This window comes from Chrysochloris asiatica, unplaced genomic scaffold, assembly GCF_000296735.1.
Source record: "Chrysochloris asiatica unplaced genomic scaffold, ChrAsi1.0 scaffold00132, whole genome shotgun sequence".
Taxonomy (NCBI): Eukaryota; Metazoa; Chordata; class Mammalia; order Afrosoricida; family Chrysochloridae; genus Chrysochloris; species Chrysochloris asiatica.
This window is the reverse complement of record NW_006408650.1, coordinates 6,390,824-6,409,773: the sequence shown is the minus strand read 5'-3', so window position 1 is coordinate 6,409,773 and position 18,950 is coordinate 6,390,824.

The window sequence follows — 18,950 nt, the reverse complement described above, 5'->3', positions numbered from 1 at the left end:
TGTGCCAATCCATCACATTGAGGGTCTTCCTCTTTTTCTCCATTTCTCCACTTTATCAAACGTGATGTCCTTCTGTTGGGGCTGGTTTCTTCTGATAATATGTCCAAAGTATGAGAGACGAAGTCTGGCCATCCTGATTTATTAGTCCAATAAGTAGGACCATTAAGCAACATTATGATAAGCATTGACGTTATCAAGGATTTTGTTTTACTTGGATCCATAATCAACTCTCATGGAAGCAGCAGTAAAAAAAAAAAAAACCCAACCACAACTGTATTGCAATGGGCAAATCTGAGCAAAAGACCTCGGTAGAGTGTTAAAAAAAAGATGTCACCTTGAGGATTAAGGGACTCCTGATCCAAGACATGATATTTTCAACTGCTTCAAATGCATGTGAAAGCTGGACAATGAATAAGGGTGATCAAAGAATTGATGCCTTTGAGTTATGGTGTTGGAGAAGCACATTAAATATACTACAGACTTCCAGAAGAACAAACAAATCTGTCTTTGAAGAAGTACAGCTGGAGTGGTCCTTAGAAGTCAGGATGCTGACATTTCATTTCATGTACTTTGGACATAGGAGTCCTGGGGTGGCACTGTGGGCTAATGCGCTGGGCTGCAAAGTTGGTTTGAACTGCAAAGTTGGTGGTTCAAGCTCACAAGCTGTTCCTCAGAAACCCTATACAGGGTCGCAATGGGTTGGAACCAACTCGACAGCAATTAACAATAAACACAACGACTTTGAACATATTGTCAGGAGGACATCATGCTTGGTAAAATAGAGGATCAGTGAAAAAAAGGAAGACCTTCAATAAGATAAATTGATACAGCGGTGGCAACAATGGATTCAAACAGAGCAGTGATTGTGAAGCTACAGGTCTGGATGGTACCATCTTCATTCTCATGCACATAGGGTCGCTATGAGCTGGAATCAACTCAAGAGCGCCTAACGACGACGACAACAAGTTCTTTGACGATATCATGGATCGCCAAATGAGTGAAAACAAAGCCATCTTGGAAGACGCACAGCCAGAATGCTGCTTAGAAGCTACATTATTATCAAATCGTCTTGCTTATTTGGATACATCATCAGGAAGATCAGTCGCTAAAAAAGTGACGTCGTGTTTGATAAATTGAGAGTCTCCCTCCATGAAATGGATTGAGTCAGTGACTACACGAGTGATAGTAAAGATACCAAGGATCAAGATGACGAGGATGACGCAGGACCAGGCAGCCTTTTGTTTTATTGTCCATGAGGTCACCATGAATTGGAGCTAACTTGGTGACCACAATCAATAGCTCCTTCTGGACTGTATTTTGTACTTTCCATCTCTGTTTTTCAACAGTAAGGAGCACTAGGGGTGCTGTGGTTTAGCACTTGGCTGCTAATTGTAAACATCAATCTTTTGAATTGGGGGTAGGGGATAAGATGGTGCACTTTGCTTCATAAAGATGGCAGCCTTGGAAACCCTATGGAGCATTTTGTCTCTGTCCTACGGGGTCAGTATGAGTTGTAATTGACTCAGCGGCAATGGGTTTGGTTTGAGTTCTTCAGCTAAACAGCAAACAAACCTCATGCTAAAGATGTTGTTAGGTGCTGTGGAGTCCACTCCACCTCATAGGCATCCGATGTCCAACTCAGGCACCCTGCACCATCCTCACAATTGTTGGTATGTTGAGTCCATTGTTGCAGCCACAATGTCGATCCATCTCCTTGGGGGTCTTCCTCTTTTACGCTGACCCTGTACTTTACTAAGCATGATGTCCTTTTCCAGTGACTAATCTTTCCTGATAACATGGCCAAAGTACATGAAATGTAGTCTCAACATCCTAGCTTCTAAGAGGCATTCTAGCTGTACTTCTTCCAAGACGGATTTGTTCATTCTCTTGGTAGTCCATGGTACTTTCAATATTCTCCACAAACACCCTAATTCAAATGCATCAATTCTTCTCCAGTCTACCTTATTCATTGTCCAGCTTTCACATGCATATGGGGCAATTGAAAACATCATCACTTGAGTCAGGCATACCTTAGTCTTCAGAGTGACATCTTTGCTCTTGAACTTTAAAGGTCTTTTACAACAGATTTGCCCAGTGCAGTCACATCGTTTGATTTCTTGACTGTTGCTTTCATTAGTGTTGATTGTGGATCCAAGTAAAATTAAATCCTTGACAGTTTCAATCTTTTCCTCATTTATTGTGATGTTCCTTATTGGTCCACAAAAATTCTTATTGTGAGAATTTTTATTTTCTTTACAGTAAGTTGTAATCCATACTGAAGTCTATGTTTAATCTTCATCAGTAAATCGTGCCGTCTGCACATGGCAGGTTTTTAATGAGCCTTCCTCCAATCCTGATGCTACGTTCTTCTTCATATAGTCCATGTTCTCAGAATATTTGCTCAGCATACACCTTTCCTGATTTTAAACCACGTAGCATCACCTTGTTCTGTTTGAACGACTGCCTCTTGATCTATATGCAGGTTCGGTTATGCTCAATTGCCTTGGTTTTTTCTATGGTCGTTTTTATTGACTGCTGAGGAGGGTCACAGTCAGTATCTACCCCAGACACGTCGAACAGCAGCCTCTCCTAAGCAGGACGCTGTGCAGAATTCAGCGCTTTCCCTCCATCCCGAATCACTAGAATTCTTTCAGACATACTTATAGGAAAGAACTGGTATCCTCCTTAATACTCCCTTTATCACACACACGTCCTGCCTTGTCATTACTGGCTAAAGAAAGAATCTGGGATGGCCTTGAAATCAAAGGCCTTCAGCATGTCACAGGTAAAATGTTACTTTATAATTAATCTAGGGCTCTTCTTAGAAGTCTTTGTTCTTCCTGTCCTCAGCGTTTCCTAAAAGGGTCATCTCTCGCCTTACTGGGTTTGTTCTCATCTAAAGGAGTCTTGGTGTGGCACTGTGGGTTCATATGCTGGATTGCAAGGTCGGTTTGAACCGCAAGGTCAGCGGTTCAAGCTCACCAGGTTGTTATGGGTCAGAACTGATTCGACGGCATTTAACAGCAACAACAACAACAAAGAGTTCTGGTGTGGCTCTATAGGATAAGCATTGGACTACTAACCATAAGTAGTCCAGTCACTCCTAGGAAACCACTTAACAACAACAACTGAATGTTTTTTGTTGTTGTTTTTTTTAGCTTTTTATTGTGAATTGAGTGAAGGTTTACAGAAGAACAGAGCATCAGTCCACGTTTAACAAATCATACACTTGGTGTCATTACAATGATTAGAATCCCCTCCATGCACCATCAGTTAACAATGTTAACCTGTATTCACTGTAACTATTATACACCTCCCTGTGCCTCCAGCTACCTTCATCATTCCTGTGCTAAGCTCTCTCTTGTTGTATATCGCCTGCCCCGTCACCCAAGCAAGCATGTGTCTACCCTTTAGCCTGTGACTAATTTCCCCTTCACTCTAAACCCCGGGTAAACGTCATAGAATGTTTCTTTTAGCAAGAAAATATTTTCTCAACTTTTTACAACAATGGTCTCATACAATATTTACCCTTTTGTGATTAATTTCATTCAGTGTAATATTCTCCAGGTTCATCCATCTTACGAGGCGTTTTGCAGATTCATCATCTTCTTCAACATTGCATAGTATTCCCTAGTGTCTGTGTCTGAATTTATTGTTGTGTTTCTGTGTGTATTTTATGTGGTGATGTTCGTTTCTTCATTCCACGTAAAGTTCGGTGCGGAGTTCATTTTGTTCGTGGGTTTTCTTTACATTTTCCTCACTGCTGTTGTTTACAAACTCTTTCTCATTTTCCTCTTTTCCGTTTTGATGTGAAGGTGTACTGATTTTCTTCCTTTAAAACATTTTATTGTGAATTGAGTTAAGGTTTACAGACAAGATCATCAGTTTTACATTCAGCAAATCATATACTTTGTTTCATCTCAATGATTACAGTCCCCTCCCTGCAACAACAGTTACCCTACTTCCTCCCTGGGGTTCCTGGTTCCACTCCACCCACCTTCCCAGCCCTTCTCAACTTTGTCTTTAGGAAAATGTTGCCCTTTGGATTTTGAATGATTGACTATTCCATGGTGAACATACCTTACTAGTGTTGTTATTCCCCCTATAGACCTATCTTCTGCTTAGCTAAAAATTGGGCCATGAGGGTGAGTTCCTTTCCAGACCTGAAGGGTGGTTGAGGGCCATAGTTTCAGGGTCCTCCCATCTCTTTCTGACCAGTAAACTGGTCTCTTTTTAAAATTTCTAGTAATTTTTGAGTTTTGTTCAACACTTTTCCCCACTCTGCCAGGGACCCTCTAATGTGATTCCTTTCAGAGCAATTGGTAGTTGTGTCATCTAGTTATCCTGGTCTCAGAGTCATGGAAACTTACGTTCCATTAGTCTGTTGGACTAATTAATTCTAAGTCTCTTCAATTCTTATCACCATTCTTTCTTCTGAACTTGGAGAGACCAACAGTTACAGTATTGTTTTTCTTTCAAGTTACCATGTAATTTATTAATTTACTTCCCTGTTTAAAACAGTTTGTTTTATCTCAAAATCTACTTTGCCATTTGAAAGTTCTGTATCTACACTATTCCTACTTTTTCCTTTGTAGTTGACTTCATTATAAATTGATATCTCTGGTTCCCTATTTTGAGTCTTATAAATTTGTTTTACTTTGGAAACATCTATAGCTGGATTGAATTCTGGATGATGTTGTTTTGTACGTTAATCTCAGACTGTTGTCTGCTATTGTTTGTTCTAGTCAAAAAAATACCCTTTAGTATTTTTTGCAAAGTTGGTCTAGTTATTACAAATTCCATACATTTCTGTTTATCTGATAATGTCCTAATTTCACCGTTGTATTTGATTGTGATGACCCAAATGGAGTAAAACTTTCAGGACCTTCATTTGCTGATGGGGCACAAATCAAAATAAGGATAAACAGCTTCAAAAATTCATTAATAGTTAGAATATGGATGCATGATGTATGAATGTAGGAAAATTGGAAGCTGTCAAAAATTGAAAGGAATACATAAACATTGACATCTTAGGCATTAGTGAGCTGAAATGGACTGGTATTGGCCATTTTGAATCTGACATTCACATGGTTTACTATACTAGGGATAAAAATTAAAATGGGCATTGCACTCATCATCAAAAAGAACACTTCAAGATCTATCTTGAAATATAATGCTGTCTGTGATAGTATAATATCCATATGCTTACAAGGAAGACCAGTTAATACCAGTATTATTCAAATATATGCACCAACCACTAAGCCAGTGGTGATGAAATTGAAGAATTCTACCAACTTTTTCAGTCTGAAATTGATCAGTCATGTCAGCAAGATGCATTGATAATTACTGACAATTAAAATACAAAGATGGAAACAAGATGGATCAGTAGTTGGAAAATATGGTGTTGGTGATAAAAACGATGCTAGAGATCACATGACAGAATTTTGCCAAGACCAATCCCTTCTTCATTGCAAAAACCTTTTTTAAACAACATAAAAGATAATTATACACATGGACCACACCACATGGAATACACAGAAATCAAATTGACTACATGTATGGAAAGAAAAGGTGGAAAAGCTCCATATTATCAGTCCAAACAAGGCCACTAGCAGACTGGAACAGACCATCAATTGCCCATATACAAGTGCAGGCTGAAGCTAAGAAAATTTAAACAAGTCCACAAGAGCCAAAATATGACTTTCATCATAACCCACCGGACTTTAGAGATCATTTCAAGAACAGATTTGATGCATTAGACACTAAAGACAAAAAGCCAGAAGAGTTGTGGGATGACATCAAGCACATCATACATGAAGAAATCAAAGGTCATTAACAAGACAAGACAAGAAAGAAAGAACAGACCAAAGCAGATGTCAGAAGATACTCTGAAACCTCCTCTCCAGCATAGAGATCCTAAAGCAAATGGAATAAATGAGGAGGCAAAAGAGTTGAACAGAAATATTCAAAAGGCAGCTTTAGAAGGCGAAGTCAAACATTATAATGAAATGTGCAAAGGCCTGGAGTTAGAAAATCAAATGGAAGAACACACTCAGCATTCCTCAGGCTGAAAGAACTGAGGAAAAAATTCCAGCCACGACTTGCAATACTAAAATATTCTTTGGGGGGAAATAGTAAATGATGCAGAAAGCATCAAAAGAAAAAAATGAAAAGAATACACAGAGTCACAGTACCAAAAAGAAATGGTCGATAATCAACTATTTCAAGAGTTTTCATAGGATCAAGAACCAATGTCACTGAAGGAAGAAGTACTGAAGGTATTGTCAAAGGACAAGGCTCCAAGAACTGCTGAAATACAACTTAAAATCTTTCAAAAAACTCATGCAACCCTGGAGATACTCACTCATCTCTGCCAAGAAATTTGGAAGACAGCTCCATGGCCAACTAATTGGAAGAGATTCCTACGTGTGCCCACTCCAAAGAGAGACGACACAGTGGATGTGGAAGTCAATGGATAATATCATTAATATCATATGCAAGTAAAATTTTGCTAAAGATAATTAAAAAACAGCTGCAACGGTTCATTGACAAGGAACTGCCAGAGGTTTGAGCTGGATTCAGATGAGGATGTGGAATGAGGGATATCATTGCTGATGTCAAATGGATCTTGGCTGAAAGCAGAGAATACCAGAGAAAATGTACTTTATTGATTATGCAAAGACTTTTGACAGTGCATCATGACAAGCTATGGGAAACATTCCAGAGAATGAGTATTCCAGAACACTTAATTGTGCACATGAGGAACCTGTACACAGACGAAGAGACAGTCATTGGAACAGAGCAAGGGGATACTGAAAGATTTAAAATCTGGAAAGGTGTGTGCCAGGGTTGTATTCTTTCACCATACTTATTCAAGCTGTATGCTAAGCAAATAATCAAAGAAACTGGATTATATGAAGAAAAATGTGGCATCAGAATTAGAGGAAGGCTCATTAACAACCTGTGATATGCAGATGATACAACCTTTCTTACTGAAAGTAAAAAGGGCTTAATATACTTACTGATGAAGATCAAAGGTCACAACCTTTGGTATGGATTCTAACTCAATGCAAAGTAAACAAAAATCCTCACCACTGTACCAATAAACAACGTCATGATAAATGGGAAAAATGATTGGAGTTGTCAAAGACTTCATTTTGCTTGGATCCACCATCAACATTCATTGAAGCAGCAGTCAAGAAATCAAACGATGTATTGCAGATTTGCTGCACAAGATCTCTTTAAAGTCTCAAGAGCAAAAGTATCAGTTTTAGACTAAAGTGCACCTGATCTAAGCCATGATATTTCCAATTGCCTCATATGCATGTGAACGTTGGACAATGAATAAGAAGAACATAGAAGAATTGATACGTTTGAGTGACGGTGTTGGAGGAGAATATTTAAAAGTACCATGGACTGCCAGAGAACAAACAAATCTGTGTTGGAAGAAGTACAACCAGAATGCTCCTTAGAAGCCAAGATGATCAGATTTCATTTCTCATACTTTGGACATATTATCAGGAAGGACCAGTCCCTGGAGAAGGACATCATGCTTGGTAAAGTGGAGGAACAACGAAAAAGAGGGAAACTCCCACTGAGATGGATTCACACAGTGGCAGAAGCAATGGGCTCAAGTGGAGCAGCAATTGTGAAAATGGTGGTGGTGGTGGGGAGGTTTCTTTCAGAATTTTGTATATATCATCCCATTGCCTTCTTGGCGGTGTAGCTTCTACTGAGATATCACAGCTTAGTCTTATTGGTTCTCCCTTATAGTTAACTTTTCAGTTTTCCTGAGCTGCTCTCAGGATTCCTTCCTTGTCTTTGGTTTTGGGAAGTTTGATTATGAAATGTCTTGATGATTTTTTTTGGGTTCTGTCCTGTTTGTGGTTCATTTAGCTTCTTTGATTGTTATCGTCTCATCTTTTATGATGTTAGGGAAGCTTTCTTCTAGCAACTCTTTGACAATTTTCTCTGTTCTTTTGTGTGTGTGTGTGTGTGTGTGTGTGTGTTTTATTGTTTTTTCCTATTCTGGAATTCTGACCAACCATAAATTTTCCTCTTAATGGTGTCCCACATAAATTCAGGCTTTTTTCCAATTCTTTTCATTCTTCTTTCTAATTGTAACTAGTCTTGAGAGATTTATCTTTTTTTTTTTTTGAGAGGTTTATCTTTGAAGTCACTAATCCGGGCTTCCATTGATTCAAATCATCTCCTATGCCCTCTCAGTGAATTGTCAATTTCTGAGATTTTAGCATTAATTTGGATTTCTAATTGCAGGTTTTGTATTTTTCAAAATTTCATTTCTGGCCCTGTATCTTGGTCATTTGTTTCAGTCACTCTTGTCTTTTCAAGTGAGCTAAAATCTTTTGCTGTCTGAGACACTATGGTGTCACTGTATTTCTATTTAACTGGTGATTGTATGTTGATGTGTTCTTAGGTGCTCACCAATGGTCTCCCGGTGGATAGAAGCGTGTGTACCATTTTCTGTTCACCATTCATGCAACGCAGTTTAGGGTGTTTTTGACTGGTGTTGGCTGATGTCTGTCATTGGTCAGGGGGTATAGGAGCTGGTGTCGGTTCCTGTCCAGTGGGTGGAGCTGCAAAGGGTACAGCTTTGGTTGAGGTGTGTGGGCACAGTTGCCATCTCCTGTCGGGTGTGAGAAAATACCCACAGGAAACACGACACAGAGCAGGCAAACAACAGCAAAAACAGAGTATAATAAAGGAGACAACAAGAAACAAACAGGGCAGCAGCAAGAGAAAAAGAATATAGTGACTAAAAAGAGAAAAGAAGGATAGGAAAATAGAGTTGTACAAGAGAAAATCAAAGGAAGAGGAAAAAACACTTAAAAAAACCACACAGAGGGAAGATGAAAACAGAAAGACTAGACAATAATAAAGAAAAATTAAGAGTAAAAAAAGAAGAAGAGGCTATGAAGTGAGGGGATATGCACAAGAACACCCATACTTGCAGATAATACCCAATTGACCTGGCTTCAATGGCTGTATGATCAGAACTCGACTAGAAGAGGAAAGAAGAGGAAAAAAAAAAAGAGTAATCCGCTACAATTTGATGAACTTGACCTATATTTATGGATGTGGTGGTGGTTATGTGCCATGGACTTGGAACCAATTCATAGTGACCCCTGTACAGGGTTTCCAGGACTATAAATCTTTACGGGAGCAGAAAGCCTCATCTTTCTCCCACAGAACAGCTTGTAGTTTCGAACTGCTGACCTTAAGGTTCACAGCCCAATTCGTAACCACTACACTACCAGAGCTCCTTACCTATGGATGTAGTAGCTCAAAAGAGGAAACAAATCTTTACAGCCAGAATCATTCCCAACCCCTCCATACACAGAGTAGATAGGGATGGGCAACTTAGACATTGGCTACCCAAAATGGGGGAGCGGGGGCTACAAAGGCAAGAAGTGACTGGCTTACAAGCGTTCAAGAGGGAGCCTAGATCCAGAGAGTGCGGGGGAGGGTAGAATCTCTACTGAGTGATTTCCAATCTGTTGGGACTGGGGCTGATGAAAGGAGATAAGAATAAGACTCTTGTGGTACAATAGTGAATAATTGCTATCATGACCGACTAAGGGTCAGAAATGTAAAGGTAGATGTAACAAAAGCAGGGGAGTGGTTGACTTCGCAGTCCAGGAGCAGAGGTCCCTGGAACCATCAAGTGAGAAGAGCAGAGTGCAGGACCCTACCCAGAGATGGAGGCAGAGACAATGACGTGGAGTGACCTGGAGAGATGGAGCGGCGGACACTCTGGACTCAGGGAGGGAGAGGGGCTGTGTGCTGATGGCCGGTGGGGCAGGCTTGCGGGGTGTATCCTTTGGTTGGTTGATGATACATGGAGGGGATTGTAATCATTGCAATGAAACGAAATACAATAGGATGAATGTAAGGCTGGTGTTCTCCCATGTAAACTCTCACATAATTCACAATGAAAATTTAAAAAAAAAAGGAGAAGAGGGTAGAAATGAGAAACAGAAAAACAAAAGCAGAGATCTAAAGGATAAAAATGAAGGGAAGGGAAAGAAAGAAAAAGGAGAAGAAAGAATAAACAAAGAAAACGAACGAAAGGAATAATAAACCAAAAACCAGTTGTTGGACCCAGAAATGAGAAAACTCTGGGGGGCTCCTGCCAGCCAAGGAACTCACAAGGTGGGTGGGAAAGGGTTGTGAAGACTGAGCTCCCCGCCCTAGATGGAATTCCTATGTTATTGTTGTTGTCGCTAAGTGCCTTCAAGTCAGTTTTGACTCACAGCCGTGCTATCTGTGTTCAGAGCACCCAATCGGAGTCCTGGTATGGCACTGTGGGCTAACGCGCTGGACTACAAGGTCAGTTTGAACAGCAAGATTGGCAGTTCAAACCAATCCTGCATTCTAATTCTTATCCTACAGTTCCTCTAGGAACTCCTGGTATGGGGCTTTAAGCATTAGACTGCAGGGTTGGTGTGAACTGCCAAGGAGGTGGTTTGAATTCACCAGCTGCTCCTTAAAAAGCCTAGACAGGGCCGCGATGAGTCGCCTCACTTGCCCTTGCCCTGCAGTCAACCTTGTCTTCAAAAAGTCCTGGGTCCTTTGTTGAGAAGTATACTTCAGACCTAGTGTGGCGCTGGGAGTCTTGGTGTGGTGCTGCGGGCTAATGCACTAGACTGCAAAGTAAGTTTGAACAGCAAGTTCAGCAGTTCAAGCTCACCATTCGCTCCTTGGAAACCCTATACAGGGTCACTATGGGTTGGAACCGACTCGATGGCACTTAACAACAACAACAATGTGGAAGTGGTTCGTGGAGGTAGTTCAGGTTGCTGTTTCAATGTCTGTGAGAACCAGAAGGCAGCTGGGGGCAGGGTGGCTGATTCAAAAGGTTCCTGCTAGCCTAATTCTGGCCCGGAGACTCTGTGGGTTCTATACATCTGGAGCCAGCATTGCAGGCACCCACCTCACACCACCTCAGACAGTGAGGCATCAATCTCCCTGAGATCAGTAGGCACTAGGGGTAGATGAGGGCAGTGGCCAGCCTCACCTCTGGTATCCTGGGGAATGTGTGAAGCTTGTTGCTCGTATGAATCTGTGCTACCAGACCGCCGTCTGTGTGTCTCTCCAAAGCTGCTTGCAAAAGTTCAAGATGGCTGCACCACATCTGGCTAGCGTCCATCCACCAGTTTGTCTCCTTTCACCGTCCCAGCTCAGCTTCTCTTCCCAGTAGATACTCCATCCACTTCTCTAACGTTTCCTTTGAAGCTCAGGGTTCCAGGATTGCCCTCTGTGTCTGTTCCATTTGTTCTCCCATATCTTTGTTGTGGAGGGTCTCTGTAGCATGTGTGCCTAGTCGGCCATCTTTCTGGAAGTCCCCAACGTGCCCATCTTTATTTTAAATGCCTTACACAAATTAAAGCACTGAACCCTCACAGATATTCGCCCCACCCTGCCTCATTTTACATTTGGAGAAAATGAAACAGAGAAAGAACACAAGACTTTGAGTGGGCCAACTCAAGGCCCTAACGAGTTGTGTAACTCCAGAAGACCCTCACAGAGATGGATTGTTGATACAGTGGCTGCCGCAATGGGTCCAAGCATGGCATTGATGGTGAGGACGGTGTAGGACCAGGCAGCATGTAATTTGGTTGTACATAAACTCTTAACGATGCTCTCCCAGGAGACATCAAGGCAAGCGGTCAGGTCTCCTCAGGGCAAACCCCCTTCTAAGACTAAGACTCAGTGGGAATACACAAGCTGACACGTGCTCTGACTGGTGACCACGTTGGTCACTGAAAAGGGGAAGTGAGGGAAAAACAGCAATGAAGCTGTGAGTTAAGTCCTACCATGTTCAATACACTCCTGTGAACCCAGGTGGAGACCTGGTTGACCAACAGTGTGGCAAGACCTGGGGACTCCTGGTCCCAGAAGAGAGGGCATATGCACAAGAACACCCACACTTGCAGATAATACCCACTTGACCTGGCTTCAATGGCTGGATGATGAGAGCTCAACTAGAAGAAGAAAGAAGAGGAAAAAAAGAGTAATCTGATACAATTTGATGAACTTGACCTACACCTATGGATGCAGTAGCTCAAAAGAGGGAACAAATCTTTACAGTGAGGATCATTCCCACTCCCTCAATACACAGGATAGACAGGATTGGGCAACTTGGACATTGGTTACCCAAAATGGTGGGGGGGGGGGCTATAAAGGCAAGAAGTGACTTGCTTACAAGCTTTCAAGAGGGAGCCTAGATCTAGAGGGTGTGGAGGAAGGTAGAATCTCCACTGAGTAGTATCCAATCGGCCTGGGTGAGGCTGATGAAAGGAGATGGGGCTCTTGTGGTACAATAGTGAATAGCTGTTATCAGGACTGATTGTGAGGATTGGAAATGTAAAGGTAGACGTTTTGTAACAAAAAGAGGGGAGTGGTTGACTTTGCAGTCCAGGAGCGGAGGACCCTGGGACTATCAAGGGAAAAGAATGGCGTGTGGGACTTTACCCAGAGAAACAGTGACGCCAGAGATAGAGGCAGAGACGATGACATGGAGAGATGGAGCAGTTGGGGACTTTAGACCCAGAGAGGAAGAGGGCCTTGGTGCTGACGACCAGGGGGCAGGCTTGTAGTTTATACCCTTTGGTTGGTTGATGATGCCTGGAGGGGACTGTAACCATGGCAATGAAACGATATATGATAGGATGAATGTAAAACTAATGTTCTCCCATGTAAACTATCACATAATTCACAATAAAACATTAAAAAAACCCCACAAAACTCTTAATGAGTTCCAGAAGTGACTTAATAATACCTAACAACAACAACAATGTTGGACTAAGCCCTTACTACCAGAGACTTAGTTTTCTCCTTTGTAAAATCGCACAACCTCCACTGGCTATTTAATGATGCAATAAGGTCATCAAATCAAGGTTCAGCTGTGGAAAAAAAAAGGACTGTCCAGTCATGGTCCAGGGTCAAGAAGCAGAAAAGAACAGGATGAGATGTAAGGTCGGGGGAGATGTAGGTAGTTCAGAGAAACTTCTAGAGCAAAGAGATCTTTCTGTGTGCTAAGTCGGGTCTCGAAGTCTACAATGTAAACACATAGTGTTATTGTTTTGGAAAAGAGATCCTGCCCATGCTGAGGACAAAAGTGAGCTAAGCAGTAAGCCTTTGGGACAGCCTTCTCTGGACCACAGTCCTCTCTGCTCTTCCTTGTCCCCTGCTTCGCTCCCTTGCTGGAGATCTGGACCAGGGAGAGAGCCTGAAGGAGAAGGTGGCACAGAGAGGAGGACAAATCCAGACATGACTACCATCAGCAGAACCATAAAAATGCTTTTCAGTTGGACAATGGCCTGGGGAGATAGGTTACTCAGTGGACATAGGGAAATGACATGCAAATATATTCATCCATTATGTAAATAGCCTCATAGCATCCCATCCATCCCCATACTGGGGAGAATCCCAGCATTTGAGCATCTGTGTAGGATGGGGTGGAGGGTAGGGAGGATGTTCCTCTAAGCAGATGCAGGAGGCAGGAAGAAGGTAAAAGCCAAGAGAGGAGTGTTTTATCTGATCTGAGTGATTCTTCTCAACCTTGGGTCTAAGGGAGACTGGAGAGAGTGTGGGGAGGCATGGAGAGAAAGGAATTATAGGTCAGTTAGTCCCTTGGAGTGTTTCATTTTGTTCATTTCAGCTGTCCTTGTTTCAGTCCAGATGTGCCTTCTCCACTCCTGTAATTCAGTCTCTCATTTTAGCAATTCTCAACAACAGGAAGAAAAGGCTGCAGGTGAAAAGCTGACAGACAGGCACACAGCACAGCATTCCAGAACTGCAGGACAGGCCAGTCCACTGATGCCTTGAGTGACCCAGAGGAGCTAGGTCAGGCTGGCTCCTTCCATCTGTTTTCTTGACCTTTCTGCCCTACTGCCCGCAAGAGAAAAAGATTTGAGCCTAGACTATTCCGGCAGTTGTCGGATGCCGTTGAGATTCCAACAGCCCCTTCTCACCAGGTATTTTCTCCCTTAGAGTGACTGGGGGCATTTAACCAATGTGCCACTTGGGCTCCTTGAATCAGGATAGGTTCTCCAAAAAATAGGACCAGCCTGCAAAAGATGGGCCCTGAACTCTCTCAGTCCTGCCTGGGACTTCAATGGATTCAAGCTGAAATCACCAGCAAAAGAATCCTGTCCCAGAGCAATGGGCCAAGCTAACACTTCTAGAAGGGACTGGTGGTCCCCTGGGTTGGGAAGCCTGCAAATAATTCTGCTGGCAAACGGAAGGCTCTGTGTAGAGGGAAACAACCTTGTCCACTTGGAAATCAGCCATTGGTCTTTCCTATTTTACTTCCTGCCTGTTGTGAATTCCTCATTGTTAATTTCTGTCCTTCCCCTTAGGCTGCTAACAAAGGAGAAGTGTTTCCATCAATGACTAAAGGCTGCAGTTGGGTTTGCAGCTTTTTCATGTAGTTTTCAAGTTCAGATCAAAATAAAAGGCAATGTTTACACTGCCTAGCAGAGTCTAGGCAAGTAGTGAGACACCTCAGCTGTACACTTGAAGAGGGGGCTTCTATTCAAGTGCTTTCCGAATGCCTCACTCTACAGTTGGTGCTGCTCCTACTGTTGTTGCCAAGGCATCTGGCATTTGGGGAGATGTGAGATCTAAGGCATTAATCCTTTGCAAGAACTAGCTTGAAGAAATGAGGAGAGTGGATTTTATTTGGCTTTAGTTTCACTGAGTCATTAAATATCAGATCCTGTGTACTTTCCACTATCTTCATTTTTCCTCATCATTTTCCCAGGCCCTTCCATTGCATTTGAGCTCAATCCACCTGGAACTATACTTTCTGCATGGGGAAGTCTGTCTGAAGAGAAGGAACCACTAATATTTTAGCCCCACACTGGCCCAGCTGCCCCCTTAAGACTTTTCCAGCAAACCGACCAGATAGGCATACACAGACCCATATACAACAGAGTATTACTCAGCCATAAGGAGGGATGAAGCTTTGACACATGCTACACAACATGGATGAACCTTGAAAACATTATGCTGAGTGAAAAAAGTCAGACACAAAAGGAAATACACTGTAGGAAAAATCTAGAACAGGTAAATCCATAAAGACTAATGTTTTTTAGTGGTTCCTAGGAGGAACAGTTATTGTTTGAGGGGTCCTGAGTTTTTGTGTGGGATGGTGAAAATCTGTTGAGAATAGATAATGAGGGCTGATTCTTGTCCAACATGGTGAATGTAGTTGATGTCACTGAACTGCACACTTAAAAATGGTTAAAATTTTTCGTTACATATGTTTTACTGCAATAAATTTTCATCTCATATACTTTGGACATGTTGTCAGAAAGGGCCAGACCCTGGAGAAGGACACCATGCTTGGTAAAGTAGAGGGTCAGCGAAAAGAAAGGAACAACAATAAAAGTTTTTAAAAGAAAAGAATCAGGAAGGTGACCAGCCCATACCTCTCTTTAATAAAGCAAACACTCGACTGCAGTTCCTTAGATGAGCACAGGTAAAAAAAATGACAAATCCTTTTCCTTCTCCTAGCACTTCTTGAAAATGCCTGTCCCAGCTGGAATGTTAGATCTGGAAGGGGTCATCTAATCCAACCTCTTCATCTGACAGGGGAAGGGACTTACCCAAGGCCACTCAAGTGGTAGTGATGGCCCCAAACCCAACAGGGAACCAGTTCCTGGCACTGGTCCTCACTACGGGTTTGGTTTCTTGTTAGCAAAGTAAGCTGACTAGCAGAGCTGGTAGGAGGACAAGGTAACTGAAGGCAAAAGCTCAGGAGCGCAACCCCACACACCTGCATGTTCAGCTGCTGCCCTAACAGCACCCACAGGCAAGAAAATGCACTCACACGGAGGTTATCAATACCCATGCGCAAACAGGAAACAGGAAAACCAGGGAGTTTCTGTCAGCTGGAGCCTCCCTACTCGGCCCTCCTCTCCTCTGAAACTGGGTCAGGGGGTGAACCCACAGTCACCTAACTTCTCCCAGACACAGGAGCCCAAGGAGAAGAGAGACATGAAAACAACCACGGATAGTTTAGTTCAGATTCCTAGCAAGTGGGTTTCAAAGCCTCATGTCATTGTACGCCTTCGAGTCAATTTCAACTCATAGCAACCCTATAGGATACAGTAGAACTGTCTCCTACTTAGGCTGTTATCTGTAAGGAAGAAGCCCTGGTGGTACAATGTGTTAAGCGTTGGGCTTCTAACAGAAAGGTTCAAATCCACCAGTTGCTCCACAGGAGATAGATGAGGCTGCCAGCTTCTCTAAACATTTACCACCTCTGAAATCCTATGAAGCAGTGCTACTTGGAATAAACCCAAAGGGAGTGGTTTAATCTTTATGGGAGCAGATCGTCAGGTCCGTCTTCTATGGAATGGCTGGTGGGTTTGAACCACCAACCTTTTGGCTAACAGTTGAAGCATTTAACCATTGCACGACCAGGACTCCTTAAGTGTGTTCCAGCTAAAGGTACCACAGACCAGCAATGCGTTTACATTGACATAGTCATTCTTGAGCTAATTATTTACTTATTTGATAATGGCTGTCCCCATTAGGTCCCTTAAAAGATGATGTTGATCCTGGCAAAGGAATAAATAGAGAAATACTTACTGATGAAGATCAAAGACCACAACCTTTGGTATGAATTGCATCTCAGTGTAAAGAAAACAAAAATCCTCATCACTGGACCAATAAATAGCATCGTGATAAATGGAGAAAAGATTGAACTTTCCAAAGACTTCATTTTGCTCGGATCCACCATCAACATCACGGAAACAGCAGCCAAGAAATTAGATAACATATTGCATTAAGCAAATCTGCTGCACAAGACCTCTTTAAAGTGCTCAAAAGCAAAGATACCAGTTTGAGGACTAAGGTGCACCTGATTCAAGCCATGGTATTTTCGATAACCTCATATGCATGTGAAAGTTGGACAATGAATAAGAAAACCGTAGAAGAACTGATGCATTTGAGTTATAGTGTTGGAGGGGAATATTAAAAGCACCATGAACTGTCAGAAGAACAAATAAATCTGTGTTGGAAGAAGTACAACCAGACTGCTTCTTAGAAGCCAAGATGACCAGACCATCCCTCATACTTTGGACATATTATTGGAAGGGACCAGTCCCTGTAGAAGGACATCATGCTTGGTAAGTGGAGAGACAGAGACACAAAGGGAGACTCCCAACAAGATGGATTGGCACGGTGGCAGCAGCAATGGACTCTAATATAAGATAAATTGTGAGGATGGAGCAGAACCAGGTGGTGTTTCATTCGGTTGTATATAAGATCACTATGTGTCTGACTCGATGGCACTTAACAACAACAACATTACATAGTGTTGTGATTCTCACAGTAAAATTACTGTATGAATTTAAATCCTGGACACCTTAGCCTTTTATCATGCCTTTAGCCTTGTTGTAAGTACCATCAAGTCAGTTCTGACTCATAACAACCCTGTATAATGTTTCTGAGGCTTTAAATCTTTACAGGAGCAGAAAGCCTCAGTTTCCTCCTATGGAGTGACTGGTGGGCTCGAAACGCCAACTTTGCGGTTCCCAGTCCAGTGCTTATCCTCCAGAGCCACCATGAGATGTGTATTTATTATTATATTATTTAGTTGTATACTGGTGTGGCACTATAGGATAAGCACTGGTCTGGGAACCACAAGGTTGGCGGTTCAAACCCATCAGTTGCTCTTGGGTCACTCTGAGTTGAACTGACTCAACGGTACACAACAACAACTTCGTGAAATCTGGGGTCCTGGTGTGATGCTGTAGTATTAACACAGGACACTCTTAAAAAGAGGTCGGTGGCTCCAACCTACCAGCCACTCCTGGGAAACCCCGGATAGGGTCACTATGAGTCAGAAATAACTCGACGGCACTTCACAACAACAATACTGGTATCTGCCTCCTCTAGGGAGTCTGCCTCTTGGTCCTCTAAAAATTACTCTCAGGGTTAACTACTTAATATGTTACTGTCATTATGTGACTGCCTCACCCACTCACCTTCAGTGGCTTCCTGTTAGCTTCTAGCTGACAGATCTTTTAACCCTGAGCCCTTTCTTCCCTCTGCTTTCCAATAAATCCCTCCTACTATCCCAAATGGACTCGATGGCACTTACCACCACCACTAACAACAACTATCCCAAACACAGCCTATCACACTTGTGCACACTTTTGCTCGTGAAGACCCCCTCCAAACATGCCCTCCCCACTCTTTTCTATGAAGGTGAATCCGGATTAACTGAAATCCCGCATCTTCTACAAGAATGGCAGTTTAGAGGTGGTTTTTCTTTCTTTGAAAGTCATATTGCATGATTTTTTATTTTTATCCTAGAACTCATTTGATACTTATATGTATGGAGTCCCTAGGATGTAAAGTCAAAAGTCTTTTAGACTCTGGAGGTAAACAAAGTGCAGGCTGTGTGTTTTAGGAAAGTTCCTCAGCTTCTCTGAGCTTGTTTCCTCATTGGTAAATGATGTGGGAAGAACCATCCGAAGGTTGTTTCAACATGAAGCTAGACAAACTATGTGACTCCCATAGTCTAGTTCCTGGCATACAGATGGTGCTCTATAAATGCTAGCCTTTTATAGTTTAGCTTATTTTGCTGTTGAGAATATACACAGTAGAACATACACCAATTCAAAAGTTTCTACATGTACATTGATTATGTTCCGTTATTTGTGCAACCATTCTCATCTTTCTTTTCTAAATTGTTCCCTCCGACCACCCCACCTTCAATGACACAACCTCACTGTCCCCCAAAGTTCCCACTTAATCATTTTAATTACTATTGGATCCATCAATTCGGACTCGTAGTAACCTATTATGAGAGGGTAGAACTACTCTGTAGGGCTAGTTGTTGTTGTTGTCAGGTGCCATCGAGTCGGAACCGACTCATAGCGACTCCATGCACAGCAGAACGAAACAAT